The sequence below is a fragment of the Cervus canadensis genome, chromosome 8 (assembly GCF_019320065.1).
Source record: "Cervus canadensis isolate Bull #8, Minnesota chromosome 8, ASM1932006v1, whole genome shotgun sequence".
Lineage (NCBI taxonomy): Eukaryota > Metazoa > Chordata > Mammalia > Artiodactyla > Cervidae > Cervus > Cervus canadensis.
Genome location: NC_057393.1, coordinates 74,181,861 through 74,197,728, shown reverse-complemented (window position 1 = coordinate 74,197,728; position 15,868 = coordinate 74,181,861). Strand labels below are relative to the sequence as shown.

General features: G+C 38.8%; 1 pseudogene; it reads right to left on the bottom strand.

The window, feature by feature from the left end:
• Positions 1-14,193: 14,193 nt before the first annotated feature.
• LOC122446818 overlaps positions 14,194-15,868 on the bottom strand; it is a 66,392-nt pseudogene continuing 64,717 nt past the window's right edge.

The window sequence follows — 15,868 nt, the reverse complement described above, 5'->3', positions numbered from 1 at the left end:
TTTTTCCCTTTGATTATTGAATACTTGGAAAGCATTCCTTTTTTCTAAGACAGTCAGAGTTAATACAGTAAATGTGTAAAGCTCATGCACAGCTCAACCAGTGAGCATTGGCAAAGAACATAAGATCATTAGACACAACTCATTGTCTTCTATTTCTTTCAACAGTTCCATAAACCTCTGATGATTCATAGCATTTGCACATATATTAAAAGATTTTAACAACTATATCCGTAACAGTCATAGAGTCTGCCTCAGTAAACCGAGTACATGAATTTTCAATAGATATCTTACATGTTGTGTAAGGAAAATTTTAGTCACTTGTTTTAAAATTCCAATAAATTTGAATTTTTTTACCTAATGCAATTGGAGCACCATCCACTATCATTAAAATGTAATTTTTTTTTCTAAATCTAGCTGAAACTCCTCTTTGACAGATAGAACACTCAAAGATGTACATCATGAGTTTGATTTTAGGTCACAAACTGACAACATTTCCTTAAGAAAAAATGTAACTGCAGAATTAACTGGGCAGTATCTCTCCTGTAACATGATATTTTAAGTTAAAGAAAAACATTTGCAGTTTTTCAAAGTTTGAATCAAATGATCTTATTGTTAGAATGTTCACATTTGGGCATCTGTTTGGTATCATAATTAAAGATCTCTCACCTTTCGTAAAATATCTTTTTTAGTCTTTTCCTTATAGTTTTCTATCAAAATCCCCATAACTGAAATAATAATTTCTTTTACTATTGATCTATTGTATGTGTGTGTGTGCACGTGTGTTTGAATGTGTTCAAGAATCTAAGCAGTTTTACAGCTGGCCAAATTTAAAGCTCAGGTCCTCTTAAAAATCATTTTAAAAACTTTATCAGGCATAAAATTGTATCAGGCAACTTATTTCATCAAGCTATTTGACTGTTAAGAGGAAACTTCTTATCAATTTCACTACAATTTGCTAAAAATATATCTGAATGCTGTCCATTTTATAATCTTAAAAAGTAATTTTTTACACAAACAACAGCTTTTTCACTTTGCTTTGCCACAGCAAATAGCAAATGCCTTTCACTGTGAAGAATGTAACATACCTTCTTCCAGTCTTTTTTTTTTTCCTTCACTGCTGTATTGCTCCTGCATCTCCACTCAGTTCCGCAGGACTGTGCCTTAATTTTAAAGTTCATCCACATTTACTAATTGTTGTTGTTCAGTTGCTCAGTCGTATCAGACTCTTTGCAACCCTGTGGACTGCAGCACGCCAGGTTTACCTGCCCTTCACCATCTCCCAGAGTCTGCTCAAACTCATGTCCATTCAGTCAGTGATCCTATCCAACCATCTTATCCTCAGTCGCCCCCTTCTCCTCCAGCCCTCAATATTTCCCAGCATCAGGGTCTTTTCCAGTCAGTCAGCTGTTCTCATCAGATGGCCCGAGTATTGGAGCTTCAGTTTCAGCATCAGTCCTTCCAATGAATCCTTGAGGTTGATTTCCTTTAGGATTGACTTTGGCATTCAGCCTTCTTTATGGTCCAACTCTCACATCCATACATGACTACTGGAAAAACCATACCTTTGACTAGATGGATCTTTGTTGGCAAAGTAATGTCTCTGCTTTTTAACATGCTGTCTAGGTTTATTATAGCTTTTCTTCCACAAACATCTTTTGATTTCATGGCTGCAGTCACCATCCACAGTGATTTTGGAGTCCAGGAAAATAAAGTCTGTCACTGTTATCATTGTTTCCCCATCTGTTTGATCTATTTGCCATGAAGTGATGGGATCAGATGCCATGGTCTTCATTTTTTCAATGTTGACCTTTAAGCCAACTTTTTCACTCTCCTCTTTCACCTTCATCAAGAGGCTCTTTAGTTCCTCTTCACTTTCTGCAATAAGCATGGTGTCATCTGCATATCTGAAGTTGTTGATATTTTCACCTAGAAAGTTAATTTCGTTATATTACAATTAAAATAGTAAGCATTTCAGTTTGTATCCCTGTAGTGTGCAATCTAAATATAATAATCAGAGAAATGTGTTATTGTGTTACATTGATGCATAGAAAAAATAATTTTAATCAATCCTTTGACTATGTGTTTGTGTATAACACTAGGAAGGACACATGTGCTCAACACACCCACTATAACAGAGTAATACATGATACAAGAAAGTAGAATATAGTCCTACCAAAACAAAAAGCATTCTACACTGCTTCATTGTTAAAATTAAAGCTAATTAAAACTAAACAATCACTTAAACATTCACTTCCTAAGTCATCCTAGCCATATGTGACCAGTGGTTACCATAATGGACACCATGATTGTGGAACTTTGTGGACTGTATCCAGTTTGTGAATTTACCCATGTTTGTTGTTTTTGTTTGTCTTTGTTATTTCAAATTTCAGGTTACATTTTAGAGGTCCTAAACTGTTTCCTATTGACCTTACTTGCTTCTCTAGAAACTGTTGCTTGTTGAGGATTAGGAAGTAAAGAGACAACAGACATGGCATTCAGGCTTTCACAGCAGAAATGGAAAGGAGTGAGAAAACATTTACATTCTCACCTGTCCTTTCAATTTTTAAGAACATTCAGAATTGGTTATATTTTCTTTAAAACCTGTGGGGATAAAAATCGAAAAACATTTTTTTAATGTAAGGGTACTGTTTTGGTTAAATTAGTAAAAACCTTTTTATTTTTCTATGATTTCCATTCCTACCTATTTCTAATTGATCCATTGTCCTTCCTTGCAAGTAAATAATTTAACCATTTTTATACCTGGGTCCATTTAAGCAGTCAAGCCTTCACCATTTCTGGCATTTTGAAATCATCAGATAGACACAGGTCAAAAAATATTTAGGTGGATTTTTCCATAGTATCTTAACATCTCTGTTCTGTGTACATGAGATATTGAGTATTACAAGTATAATATGTCATTTCCCAATACTTGATGCTTCTTATGAGCCTAGATTGGACAGTCAAAGCAAAGAAGAACCTTTTAAAATGACCAAGTCCCCAGAGTTCCATGTGGGTTCCTAACCTGCCAGAAGCCCAATGTGATATCCACATTGAAGAAAATCCTCTCCACTGTGGATCAGCTCTTATCAAGCACCTCAGTTCTTGGCCTCTGTGGTCTGCCTTCTTCTCTCTACTCCAGGAGAGGTTCTCTACTTTTCTCTCAGCTCTGTCCATACAGAATAGACTGGTATCTTCTCCTTTATGAGATTCATCTCACGACTGAAAGAAGTTTCTCAGCCAAAGGACCTTGCTATACCTCTTTAATCAAGGTCTCAGAAATTAGTTAATGAGGACATGAGTAGACAATAAAGGACAATAAAGATACCACGTCATTTGACACAGGATGCCAGCCCTCAAGGAGGTCACAGACCAATTAAGAAAGACAAAGAACACACTTGTGACCTGTCTTAAGAAAACTTATGTATCAACAAGCACAAAGTAGGGTGTAGAATGGACTAAATTTTCAAAACATCGAGGGAGACAAGATAAAGGTGGTAAAGGCTCAATGCCAAAAATCTTTAACTGGGGACGTTGTAGCTGGCCTTATGCACTGGTGTTTTTTCCATAGAACAATTTCAGGGAAACAGATGTTTACTCCATGTCCCTCTCCTCTGGATACTTTTTTCTAAATACAATTTTTAAAGATTATGCTCCATTTGTAGTTACTACAAAATATTGGCAGTATTTCCTATGCTGTACAATCCATCCTCGTAGCCTTACACCCGATAGTTTACACCCCCTTACTCCCCTCTCCTCCGCTGCCATTCGCCCGCACTAGTAACCACGACTTTGCTCTCTATTTCTGTGAGTCTGCTTCCTTGTTTTAGTCACTAGTTTGTTGTATTTTTAACTTTATTTTTAATATGTATTTATTTATTCACTGCACTGGGTCTTAGCTGCAGTACACAGGATCTTTGATCTTCATTGGGGCATGCAGATCCTTTTTTTTTTGCAGCATGTGGAATCTTTTACTTAGGGCATTCGAACTCTTTCGTTGCTGCATCCTAACTCTTAGTTACTGCATATAGGATCTAGTTACCTGAGCAATGATAAAACCCAGGCCACCTGCATTGGGAGCACAGTCTTAGCCACTGGACCACCAGGAAGTCCTTGCTGTATTTTTTAGATTCTACATATAGAATACAGTATTTGTCTATTTCTGACTTATTTCACTTAGTGAGTATACTGCCTGCCCAACTTTCCCACATAAATAATTCCTCTGAGTTGAAGTGCTGAAGGGTGCTATTTAATTAGAAATGTTAATAGACAAGATTAACATGTTAAGTTGTTTTTTTACCATCAATGATATAATTGGATTATTAGATTAGTTGACCAGTCAGCTGGTTCTGAGGGAACGGGACCCAAAGGGACGCATTTTGACAGGAGAGTGAGGTGAGACTATGGAACACTGGTCTGCAGGGTGCTCAGGATGGAAGAGTAGAGAGGCAGAAAGACAGCTCAGGACTCAGAGCTGAGGGAGAAGCCAAAAGACCTGGTACTACAAGGCAAGGCCATCAAGTGGTGGGCAAGGAAGGGAGGAATGGAAAAGCTTGTCCCAGCCTGCTAGAGGCCTTTGGAGTTCACAGGGCCACTCATTCGCCACCCCAATTAAAGATGCTCTGCTCCCTGCCTGGCCTTGCTGTGGTTTTTGCAAACAAAAGCGGCTTTGTTATTGGGTGAGCACCGGGGCCTGGAAGCAGCTGTGAGTGTGTGGACTTCCTGGTTGCAGCCTTTCTCCTCTGAATGCCTAGCTGGGACCTCTTGGTCCCAAGCCTTTTATCTCCCGTGTTTCATCTGATTCTCATTGAGTATATTCTGTAATTGGCTTTGTCAACTGCCTCTCCCAAGGAATTATTCCCTCTTGATCTTTCACTCTACAATCCCTTTTTTTGTTTGGTTCAAAATGTAGTTTTTAATTAATCTTTTAGCTTAAACACTTATCAAAAGTCAAAGACTCTAAAATGTTTGTCACTAGAAAGAGCAGTTCCTTGCCTTTCCCACACTTCACCCACATGCAATTATATCTTTTAGTGACTTTTTTTCCTCTAATTTACCCCCAAATTGTTACATAACATAAATATACTGTTACTTAATTCTTCAATTATGGACATTGTCTATTGGCTTCTTATTATAGTACAGGAAGGCTTAGCTCTCTTTCATATCCTTCTCCTCCCTCATCCTCCCCATTAGTTACATGATAATGTTTGGGTATTAATGCATTTTGAGTGTTTTAGCTGTTATGATTAAGCAAATACTGCTTACTGATAAGCCACACAGTATATACTATGATTAATTACATTCCTGGTGTAATTTTTATCTCTCCTGGAGTTAATAATTACTTCATTTTAAAAATTTGCTTAGTTTAAAAATATGACCTGTTTCATGAATTTGCACATCCCTTTGGGCAAGGACTATGTTGAGCTGCTTTTTGTCTTTTCAGTTGTGATATACATACTTCCAAAGTAAATGCTTTCATGCTGCTTTGAGTCTTGATGGCTGTTTCTCTTTTATTCAAAACCCCATAAAACCATTTGTCCTTCTTGATGACAAAAGTTACCCCAGATCACAGGACCAAAACCAAGCTGTACACACAACTGATGCTACATAAATACATGAATATTCCCATTTTGTTTGTTGTCCATGATTTTGTCCATATTCAACTCCTGCCAACACCTTTGCATATTGTAGCAAACCAAGTTTTACTTATCAGTGTTGCACACAGTGAGGCAAAAGTCACACACATCCTGCCAAGTGAGACCAGTGAGACACTAACTCTCATAGTCCTCAAGATGCACTATAACTCTAGCAGCTGGAGATAAGACTTGTGGAAACCTCATCCTTCTGGAAGATAATCTTAAATTTAGGAACAAACAGGTAGTGTCTTAGAACCTGCAGAGGAAAGCAGCTCGTCCCAAAGTGTGGGCCCTCACTCAGAGCTTATTGGATCTCATTAGGCACACAATTCTAGGAGACAAGGTTATTTCATAGTCTTAAGTAAGTTAAAAGTAGCGACAAACTAAAAAGAGGTGTTAATAGAGGTAGACGCAAGAGCAGCAGGAGAAAGAAAGTTGCTTGACCTTAAAGAAAGAATAACAAAACAAAACAAAGAAAAACCAAAAAGTGAAAATCAGAATTATGTTTAGTTAGTATCAAAGCAGATGTTTGTAATTATGACTTGAAGTGACTTAGCAGTAGCAGCAGTATCATTCAAAAGCCATTCTAGACATATTTCTCAAATATGAGGTCCTGGTACTTGCTAGAGTGCACATGTATTATCTAGAAATACGTGTAATATTTCACCCTTTGTGATGTCAGATAAACAGATAGGTTAAGTTCCATTTGACCTTAATTCAGTGGCAATGCCAATGGCAAACTTCTATGGCCTGGGAAAGACCTTATTTCTTATGGAATGTAGTTTCAAAAACTTTACCTACAGGGTGATAAGAAATAAATTTGAGTAAAACCAAAGGGATTTGTTTTACCTTTTGTCAACAGAATCTGCAATAAAAATTTTCTTTGATAATGGCATCCTCTCCTGAGCTTTCATATAGCGAATAAAAATATCTAACATCTTAGCAGTTTGTGAAGTAATCAGAACAGACCTTCAGTTACAGAAAGCTGATGGCTATATATTATATCCCTCTTTCCAACCAAAAAATCAGAACCTGTCAGTAGAGGAGGAAGTGGCTACATTGGAACCAGGTTAGAAATGGAGAGTCACAGTCTCATGGTCACACTTGGCCACCAAAACTGGGTTGGAAATACTCCACATTAAAAAATCTATCTGGAGTGAAGTTCAGAGAAAAACTTTGCTTTCCCTAAGGAGTATACATTTTCTTTCTTGTCCAAATTGAAAAACACATGTGTGATTATTTATGTTTTTCCTCCCTCTTGACTATCAGTTTCATGGTACAGAGAATGTATCTGCTCATTATATCCTTAGAACTTAGTACAGTGCTTGATACCTAACAGACACTTAATAAGCTGCTACTGAATTAATGCTATTGAATGATATTTCTTTTTCATGTGGTCACCAGGAAACTCTGGGCTAAATGTATAACTTCCCACTACTGTGTTACTAGGTTGAATGGTGTTCAGTTCTCTATTTTTCTCAGTGTCCTGGCTGCTGCTGCTAAGTCACTTCAGTCGTGTCCGACTCTGTGCGACCCCATAGACAGCTGCCCACCAGGCTCCCCCATCCCTGGGATTCTCCAGGCAAGAACACTGGAGTGGGTTGCCATGTCCTTCTCCAATGCATGAAAGTGAAAAGTGAAAGTGAAGTCGCTCAGTCATGTCCGACTCTTACTTCCTATTTTAATATTAATTTCCCCTGACATATGTTTTTATCTTTGATTATTTTATTGCATGTTTTTCAGCTACAGGCCACCTTAAATAAAGTGTTGAACAGAGCATAAAATAATTTTTATTATGAAAAATGAGTTATTTGCTACTACCAACAGAAACATTCTAGTAAGTCTGATAAGGATTGCCTAATTCTAAAAAGACTAATTATAATTACTGTCACCTAATTTTTCCTAGATTAAAATACTGAAAAGGACTTGAGATTTTCCTTGGAACTTATACCCACTTACTCTAATTCAGTTCAGTTCAGTTCAGTTGCTCAGTCATGTCCAACACTTTGCAACCCCATGAATTGCAGCATGCCAGGCCTCCCTGTCCATCACCAACTCCCGGAGTTTACTCAAACCCATGTCCATCGAGTCGGTGATGCCATCCAGCCATCTCATCCTCTGTAGTCCCCTTCTCCTCCTGCCCCCGATCCCTCCCAGCATCAGGGTCTTTTCCAATGAGTCAACTCTTCACATGAGGTGGCCAAAGTATTGGAGTTTCAGCTTCAGCATCTGTCCTTCCAATGAATACCCAGGACTGATCTCCTTCAGGATGGACTGGTTGGATCTCCTTGCTGTCCAAGGGACCCTCAAGAGTCTTCTCCAACACCACAGTTCAAAAGCATCAATTCTTTGGCGCTCAGCTTTCTTCACAGTCCAACTCTCACATCATACATGACCACTGGAAAAACCATAGCCTTGACTAGACCGACCTTTGTTGGCAAAGTAATGTCTCTGCTTTTTAATATGCTGTCTAGGTTGGTTACAACTTTCCTTCCAAGGAGTAAGCGTCTTTTAATTTCATGGCTGCAATCACCAGTTGCAGTGATTTTGGAGCCCCCAAAAATAAAGTCTGACACTGTTTCCACTGTTTCCCCATCTATTTCCCATGAAGTGATGGGACCAGATGCCATGATCTTAGTTTTCTGAATGTTGAGCTTTAAGCCAACTTTTTCACTCTCCTCTTTCACTTTCATCAAGAGGAACACTTTCTAACACCATACACAAAAATAAACTCGAAATGGATTAAAGATCTAAACCTAAGACCAGAAACTATTAAACTCCTAGAGGAAAACATAGGCAAAACACTCTCCGACATAAACCACAGCAGGATCCTCTATGACCCACCTCCCAGAATATTGGAAATAAAAGCAAAAATAAACAAATGGGACCTGATTAAAATTAAAAGCTTCTGCACAACAAAGGAAACTATAAGTAAGGTGAAAAGACAGCCTTCAGAATGGGAGAAAATAATAGCAAATGAAGCAACAGAAAAAGAATTAATCTCAAAAATATACAAGCAATTCCTGCAGCTCAATTCCAGCAAAATAAAAGACCCAATCAAAAAATGGGCCAAAGAACTAAACAGACATTTCTCCAAAGAAGACATACAGATGACTAACAAACACATGAAAAGATGCTCAACATCACTCATTATCAGAGAAATGCAAATCAAAACCACAATGAGGTACCACTTCACGCCAGTCAGAATGGCTGCTATCCAAAAGTCTACAAGCAATAAATGCTGGAGAGGGGTGGAGGAAAGGGAACCTTCTTACACTGTTGGTGGGAATGCAAACTAGTACAGCCACTATGGAGAACAGTGTGGAGATTCCTTAAAAAACTGGAAATAGAACTGCCATATGACCCAGCAATCTCACTTCTGGGCATACACACTGAGGAAACCAGAATTTAAAGAGACACATGTACCCCAGTGTTCATCGTGGCACTGTTTATAATAGCCAGGACATGGAAGCAACCTAGGTGTCCATCAGCAGATGAATGGATAAGAAAGCTGTGGTACATATACACCATGGAATATTACTCAGCCATTAAAAAGAATACATTTGAATCAGTTCTAATGAGGTGGATGAAACTGGAGCCTATTATACAGAGTGAAGTAACCCAGAAAGATAAAGACCAATACAGTATACTAACGCATATATATGGAATTTAGAAAGATGGTAACAATAGCCCTGTATGCGAGACAGCAAAAGAGACACAGATGTATTGAACAGTCTTTTGGACTCTGTGGAAGAGGGCAAGGGCAGGATGATATGTGAGAATGGCATTGAAACATGTAAATTACCATATGTGAAATGAATCACCAGTTCAGGTTCGATGCATGATATGGGGTGCTCGGGGCTGGTCCACTGGGATGACCCAGGGGGATGGGATGGGGAGGGAGGTGGGAGCGGGGTTCAGGATGGGGAACACATGTATACTCATGGAGGATTCAGGTCAATGTATGGCAAAACCAATACAATATTGTAAAGTAAAATAAATTAATAAAATTTAAAAAAAGAAAAAAAGAGGCTTTTTAGTTCCTCTTTGCTTTCTGCCATAAGGGTGGTGTCATCTGCATATCTGAGGTTATTGCTGTTTCTCCTGGCAATCTTGATTCCAGCTTGTGCTTCATCCAGCCCAGCGTTTCTCATGATGTACTCTGTATATAAAGTAAATAAGCACGGTGACAATATACAGCCTTGATGTACTCCTTTTCCTATTTGGAACCAGTCTGTTGTTCCATGTCCACTTCTAACTGGTGCTTCCTGACCTGCATATAGGTTTCTCAAGAGGTCAGGTGGTCTGGTGTTCCCATCTCTTTCAGAATTTTCCAGTTTATTGTGATCCACACAGTCAAAGGCTTTGGCGTAGTCAATAAAGCAGAAATAGATGTTTTTCTGGAACTCTCTTGCTTTTTCAGTGATCCAGCAGATGTTGGCAATTTGATCTCTAGTTCCTCTGCCTTTTCTAAAACCAGCTTGAAGTTCACGGTTCACGTATTGCTGAAGCCTGGCTTGGAGAATTTTGAGCATTACTTTACTAGCATGTGAGAGGAGTGCAATTGTGCAATAGTTTGAGCATTCTTTTGCATTGCCTTTCTTTGGGATTGGAATGAAAACTGACCTTTTCCAGTCCTGTGGCCACTGCTGAGTTTTCCAAATTTGCTGGCATATTGAGTGCAGCACTTTCACAGCATCATCTTTCAGGATTTGAAATGGCTCAACTGGAATTCCATCACCTCCACTAGCTTTGTTCATAGTGATGCTTTCTAAGGCCCACTTGACTTCACATTCCAGGATGTCTGGCTCTAGGTGAGTGATCACACCATCGTGATTATCTGGGTCGCGAAGATCTTTTTTGTACAGTTCTTCTGGGTATTCTTGCCACCTCTTCTTAATATCTTCTGCTTCTATTAGGTCCATGCCATTTCTGTCCTTTATTGAGCCCATCTTTTCATGAAATGTTCCCTTGGTATCTCTCATTTTCTTGAAGAGATCTCTAGTCTTTCCCATTCTGTTTTTTTTTTTCTCTATATTTTTGCACTGATCCCTGAGGAAGCCTTTCTTATCCCTCCTTGCTATTCTTTGGAACTCTGCATTCAAATGGGTATATCTTTCCTATTCTCCGTTGCTTTTTGTTTCTCTTCTTTTCACAGATATTTGTAAGGGCTCCTCAGACAGCCATTTTGCTCTTTTGCATTTCTTTTCCATGGGAATGGTCTTGATCCCTGTCTCCTGTACAATGTCATGAACCTCCATCCATAGTTCATCAGGCACTCTATCAGATCTAGTCCTTTAAATCTATTTCTCACTTCCACTGTATAATTATAAGGGATTTGATTTAGGTCATACCTGAATGGTCTAGTGGTTTTCCCTACTTTCTTCAATTTCAGTCTGAAATTGGCAATAAGGAGTTCATGATCTGAGCCACAGTCAGCTCCCGGTCTTGTTTTTGCTGACACTATAGAGCTTCTCCATCTTCGGCTGCAAAATGGTAGCCAACAGTCACTAAATACTAGTCTCTATGCCAGACATCTCACTTGTACTAACTCATTTAATCTTCACAACTCTTCTCAGGCACCAAGAATGTGTCTCAAAGAAGGAGAGACAGTGTTACTAAAATTGGATGATTATCTGATTTGTCAACAAGGAATTTATCAGTCCATAACACAGTATAACAAAACTCCATTACAATAGCAGATTGAATAAGTAAAGGCTTATTTTTCTTTGGCAGAAAAAAAAAATTCAAGTGGAAGGTATTTCAAAGTTGGCAAAGAAGATCTACAGTGCTATCAGACTTTTATCTTTCCTTCAGCATCTTTTGTACGTCATCATGCCCTTTGCTTCATGGTCCAAGATGGCAGCACTATCTCTGTTCTTACATCTGCAGTCTGATAGGAAGAAAGGGAAAGGCAAGAAGCAAAAAATGTTTACTAGCTGAGCATGTTTCCTTTAACACAAGAACAATAGCTTTTCCTAGATGCCTCACCAGATGATTTTCACTTATCTCATTGGCCAGAATGAGGTCACATCACTATTCCTTTTGCTTATAAGAGAAGTTGGGAAATGTGGTTTGACACAGAGGTAAAGAATTCACTGCCAGTGTTGGAGACAAGGGCTTGATCACTGGGTTGGGAATATCACCTGGAATAGGAAATGGCAACCCACTCAGTATTCTTGCCTTGAGAATCCTCTGGACAGAGGAGCCTGGCAGGTTACAGTCCATGGGGTCACAAAGAGTCAGACAAGACTGAGTGACTAAGCATGCTCGGGAAATGTGTTTCTAGGCAAGGCATATTGCTATCCCAAGTAGAATCAAAGTCCTAAGTCTCCCTTCTCCCTCTCCCCTCTCCCGCTCCCCTCCTCCCTCCTCTCTCCCTTCCCTTCCCTTCCCTTCCCATTTTCAACCTCCTGACGTGAATCTCTGGAGAACTCCTCTCTCCCCTCTTTTCTCTCCCCTGTCCCCCTCTATCAACGGTATCTCTAATGTTCTCAAATATGAGTAAGCAATAGTAATACATCGTGGAAATTAAAAGAAGGTCAGACTGTATAGAAATAATAGAGTTGGGTCTATTTTTATTCTAGTGTTATTTTATTTTATTCTAGTGTTACTTAAGCATAACAAAAAATTTTGGTTTTCACTGTGCTAAAGGTCTATAACCAATGTCTTACATATGCTCATATATGTTATAATGTCTCTTTGTGTATTATCACCAGATATTCTATACTAAGAGAATTTCTGATGTGCCTTGCAGATATCCTTGTCAAAAAAGGTTTAAAATTCATCAATGTATTTAAATCTTCACACACACACAAAGACAAAAAAAAAAGAAAAGAAAAGTAGTGTTAAGCAGTCAGGACTCAAGTAAGTAAAGAACATTTGGTGATAATCAGGATTAATTTTGAGGAAGATGATACTGTTGGGTCTGTCTGCTGGGTTCACAAACCAGTTAAGAGATGGACCCCCTCTTAGCAGCCTCACCAGGCACACAGTTAAAATTCCTACTTCAGCAAAGTGCCAAATTGATGTCATGATCCTCCTTGTCATTTCTCACAAGGTAAATCATGAATGTTGAATGTATAGTAATTATATAGTGCCTGGATTCTTTGAGATTCAAAATGTCATGGTTTCAGTGAAGTGCTTCTTCCAGCATTTGAGCTGCTGTCATGCTAGTTCTTAGAGAAAAGCTGTAGACTTTTGGTTAGGTAATTTATCTAAGTTCAAATCTCAACTCTACCACTTACTAGTATGAACTTGGACAATGAATTATGTAACCTCTCTGTGCCTCAAAATGAATTATGTAATCTCTCTGTGCCTCTCTGGCTTCCTTGTCGTGTAAAATGGGGTTAATAATAGGAAATCCTACCTCATGTAGTTATAGGGAAGATTACAAGAGCTAAACTATATGCAAAGTATTTGGAACATGCCTAGCATTTGAAGTCCTGTTAGCTGTTGTCATTTTATGTGGTCACCTTACCTATATAGTGAAGACTCCTATGATTTTCTGTGAGATCTATCATCTTTCACGAGCATTAAATGACCTGTTCACGTGGCGATCCCGTAGATACCTCAATTGCAACATATCCAACACTGAATTTGTCCTTTTTTCCCTATTGACCCCCTCTTCTTTTCCTTGTTTGCATGAATGGTATCAGTTATCACTCTCCATCCAGCCATGAAATATCAGTTTTACTCTTAACTACTTGCTTTCATCCATCTAATTGGTCATGTTGCTTCTGCCTTTCAAATGCCATAGATTGGACCCATTTCTGCACTGTCACTCATCTCTCTTCCTTTTCTAATTCAGTCTACTTCAGGTCAGTAGTCTGGTCACATTAGTGTTGTTCAGTCGCTAAGTCATGTCTAACTTTTTGCAACTCCATGAACTGCAGCACTCCAGGCTTCCCTATCCTTCACTATCTCCTGGAGTTTGCTCAAACTCCTGTCCATTGAGTTGGTGATGCCATCCAACCATCTCATCCTCTGTCACCCCCTTTTCCTCCTGCCCTCAATCTTTCTCAGTGTCAGGGTCTTTTCCAATGAGTCAGGTCTTTGCATCACGTGGCCAAAGTATTGGAGCATCAGCTTCAGCTTCAGTCCTTCCAGTGAATATTCAGGGTTGATTTCCTTTAAGATTGACTGGTTTGATCTCCTTGCAGTCCGAGGTCACATTACTCTACTGTTCAACAGTCTTTCAGCTGTCAACAGTCAACAGCTCTATCTAGAAGATAGAGCTCGCCCAACCTGGCTTGGAAAACCTATGTTCCCCATCCCCATCCCCTATACTCTACCCCAATAGTCTGCTCATTTTCTACTTTTATACATCTGTGTTTTTGTGTATGTTGTGCCCTTTGCCTACCAGGTCTTTCTTACCTCCTCAATCTGATGAATTTTTTTTTTTTACAGACAAACCTGATGTTAATTTGCTAATGATTTTTACCAAACTTTTAAGTTTTAGTTTATGAGACAGAATCATAATTACTTTCCTCCATTACTAATACCCTGATTATTTCAAATTCCAAAAATGGAAGTCCAGAATATCATGCTATAGAGTTTCTTAGGAGTTAGCTTCTGTAGTGTTTTTCTGCAAAGGAGCCAAGATAATCCCCAAATGCCTTTCTTCATTCATAGAGCCATACAAATTATATATTTCACTATATTCTTGGACAAGATCTGGTGCCAAGTAGTGAATGCTCTGACCCCTTCTGAGGGCTTCCTGGGTCTTTGTGGATGAGATGTCACTGGTGATCTGCTCATTCACCAGGTGAATGTTGTTCTGGTGTTTCCACAGCACATCAGGTTCGTAGTTGAATTTCTGAGCATCATTTCTAGCTGTAGTAATACATATGAGCTCCTAGTTTCCCACAGTTTGGGTGAAATCCTCATTCTTCTTCAGATTGAGAACATCAAAGGACTCTGATATATCTGCCCCACACAGCAACATTACCTTTGGAACACCTTTTGTTTTGGGCCCCAGGGATTTCTTTTGACTAAAATCTTGAGTTTGTTAAGCTCTTCCTTAACTTCTTGTTCCATTCAGGTCTTTCTAGCATAGATGAACTTTACTGGTGATCATAGCTACTAGCCTCCAGTTTTTCTTGATGGAGTCTGAGCACCTTAGCAGTCTCTACTCACTCCTTCTGAAGACTTTTCTGTGTATCCACTTCCACTCACTTTAAATTCTTAGTAGCAAGTGATCTGATGAACTCTTATGCAGCTTTGCAACCTAGATAAAATGTCACTTTCTCTCAGAAGCCTTTTCTGACATCAAATACAGAGGCACACAGATTTACTTTTTCTTCTGTGCTCCCTTGCACTTTGCATTTATCAAAATGTAATAGTTTTACCTTACAGTTACCTTACCTTATAGTTTTACCCTAAACTAAATGTAATAGTTTTAAAACTATTGTAATAGTTTTACCACATTATGTTTTAGCTATTTCTCTTCTCCTGAAAATCTGTTGATCCTTGTAAAACAGTCCCTAACTAAGTATCTCAGACTTAATAAACATGCAGATGTGCTGCTGTTTAATCACTAAGTTGTGTCTGATTCTTTGCCACTGAATGGACTGCAGCCTGCCAGGCTCCTCTGTCCATGGGCTTTCCCAGGCAAGAATACTGGAGTGGGTTGCCATTTCCTTCTCCAGGGGATCGTCCCAACACAGGGATTGAACCCATGTCTCCCGCTTGGCAGGTGGATTCTTTACCACTGAGTCACCTGGGAAGCCCTATTACACATGTGTTGAATGCATAAATAAATGAAACATTGAAAACTAGTTTTGATCAATAACTGGATACCTAAACTTTGGGTTCCTGGGCATTAGCAATCTCGTATTTTTCTCATCTTTAATCTCCTTCAATCATTGGTACTGTGGCTGTCAAAATACCAATCGAAACAACTGATTTTGAAATGGGTTGGCCAGCACCCTAGTGTTCACAACAGCACTATTTACAAAAGCCAAGACATGGAAGAAACCTAAGTGTTTGTCAACAGATGATGGATAAGGAAGATGTGGTATATAGACACAATGGAATATTTACTCAGCCAAGAAAAATAATGACATAATGCCATTTACAGCAACATGGATGGATTTAGAGATTATAATACTAAGTGAAGTAAGTTAGAGAAAGACAAATATCATATGATACCACTTATGTGTGGAATCTAAAAATATGATACAAATGAACTTATCTACAAAGCAGAAATAGACTTACAGATATAGAAAATAAGT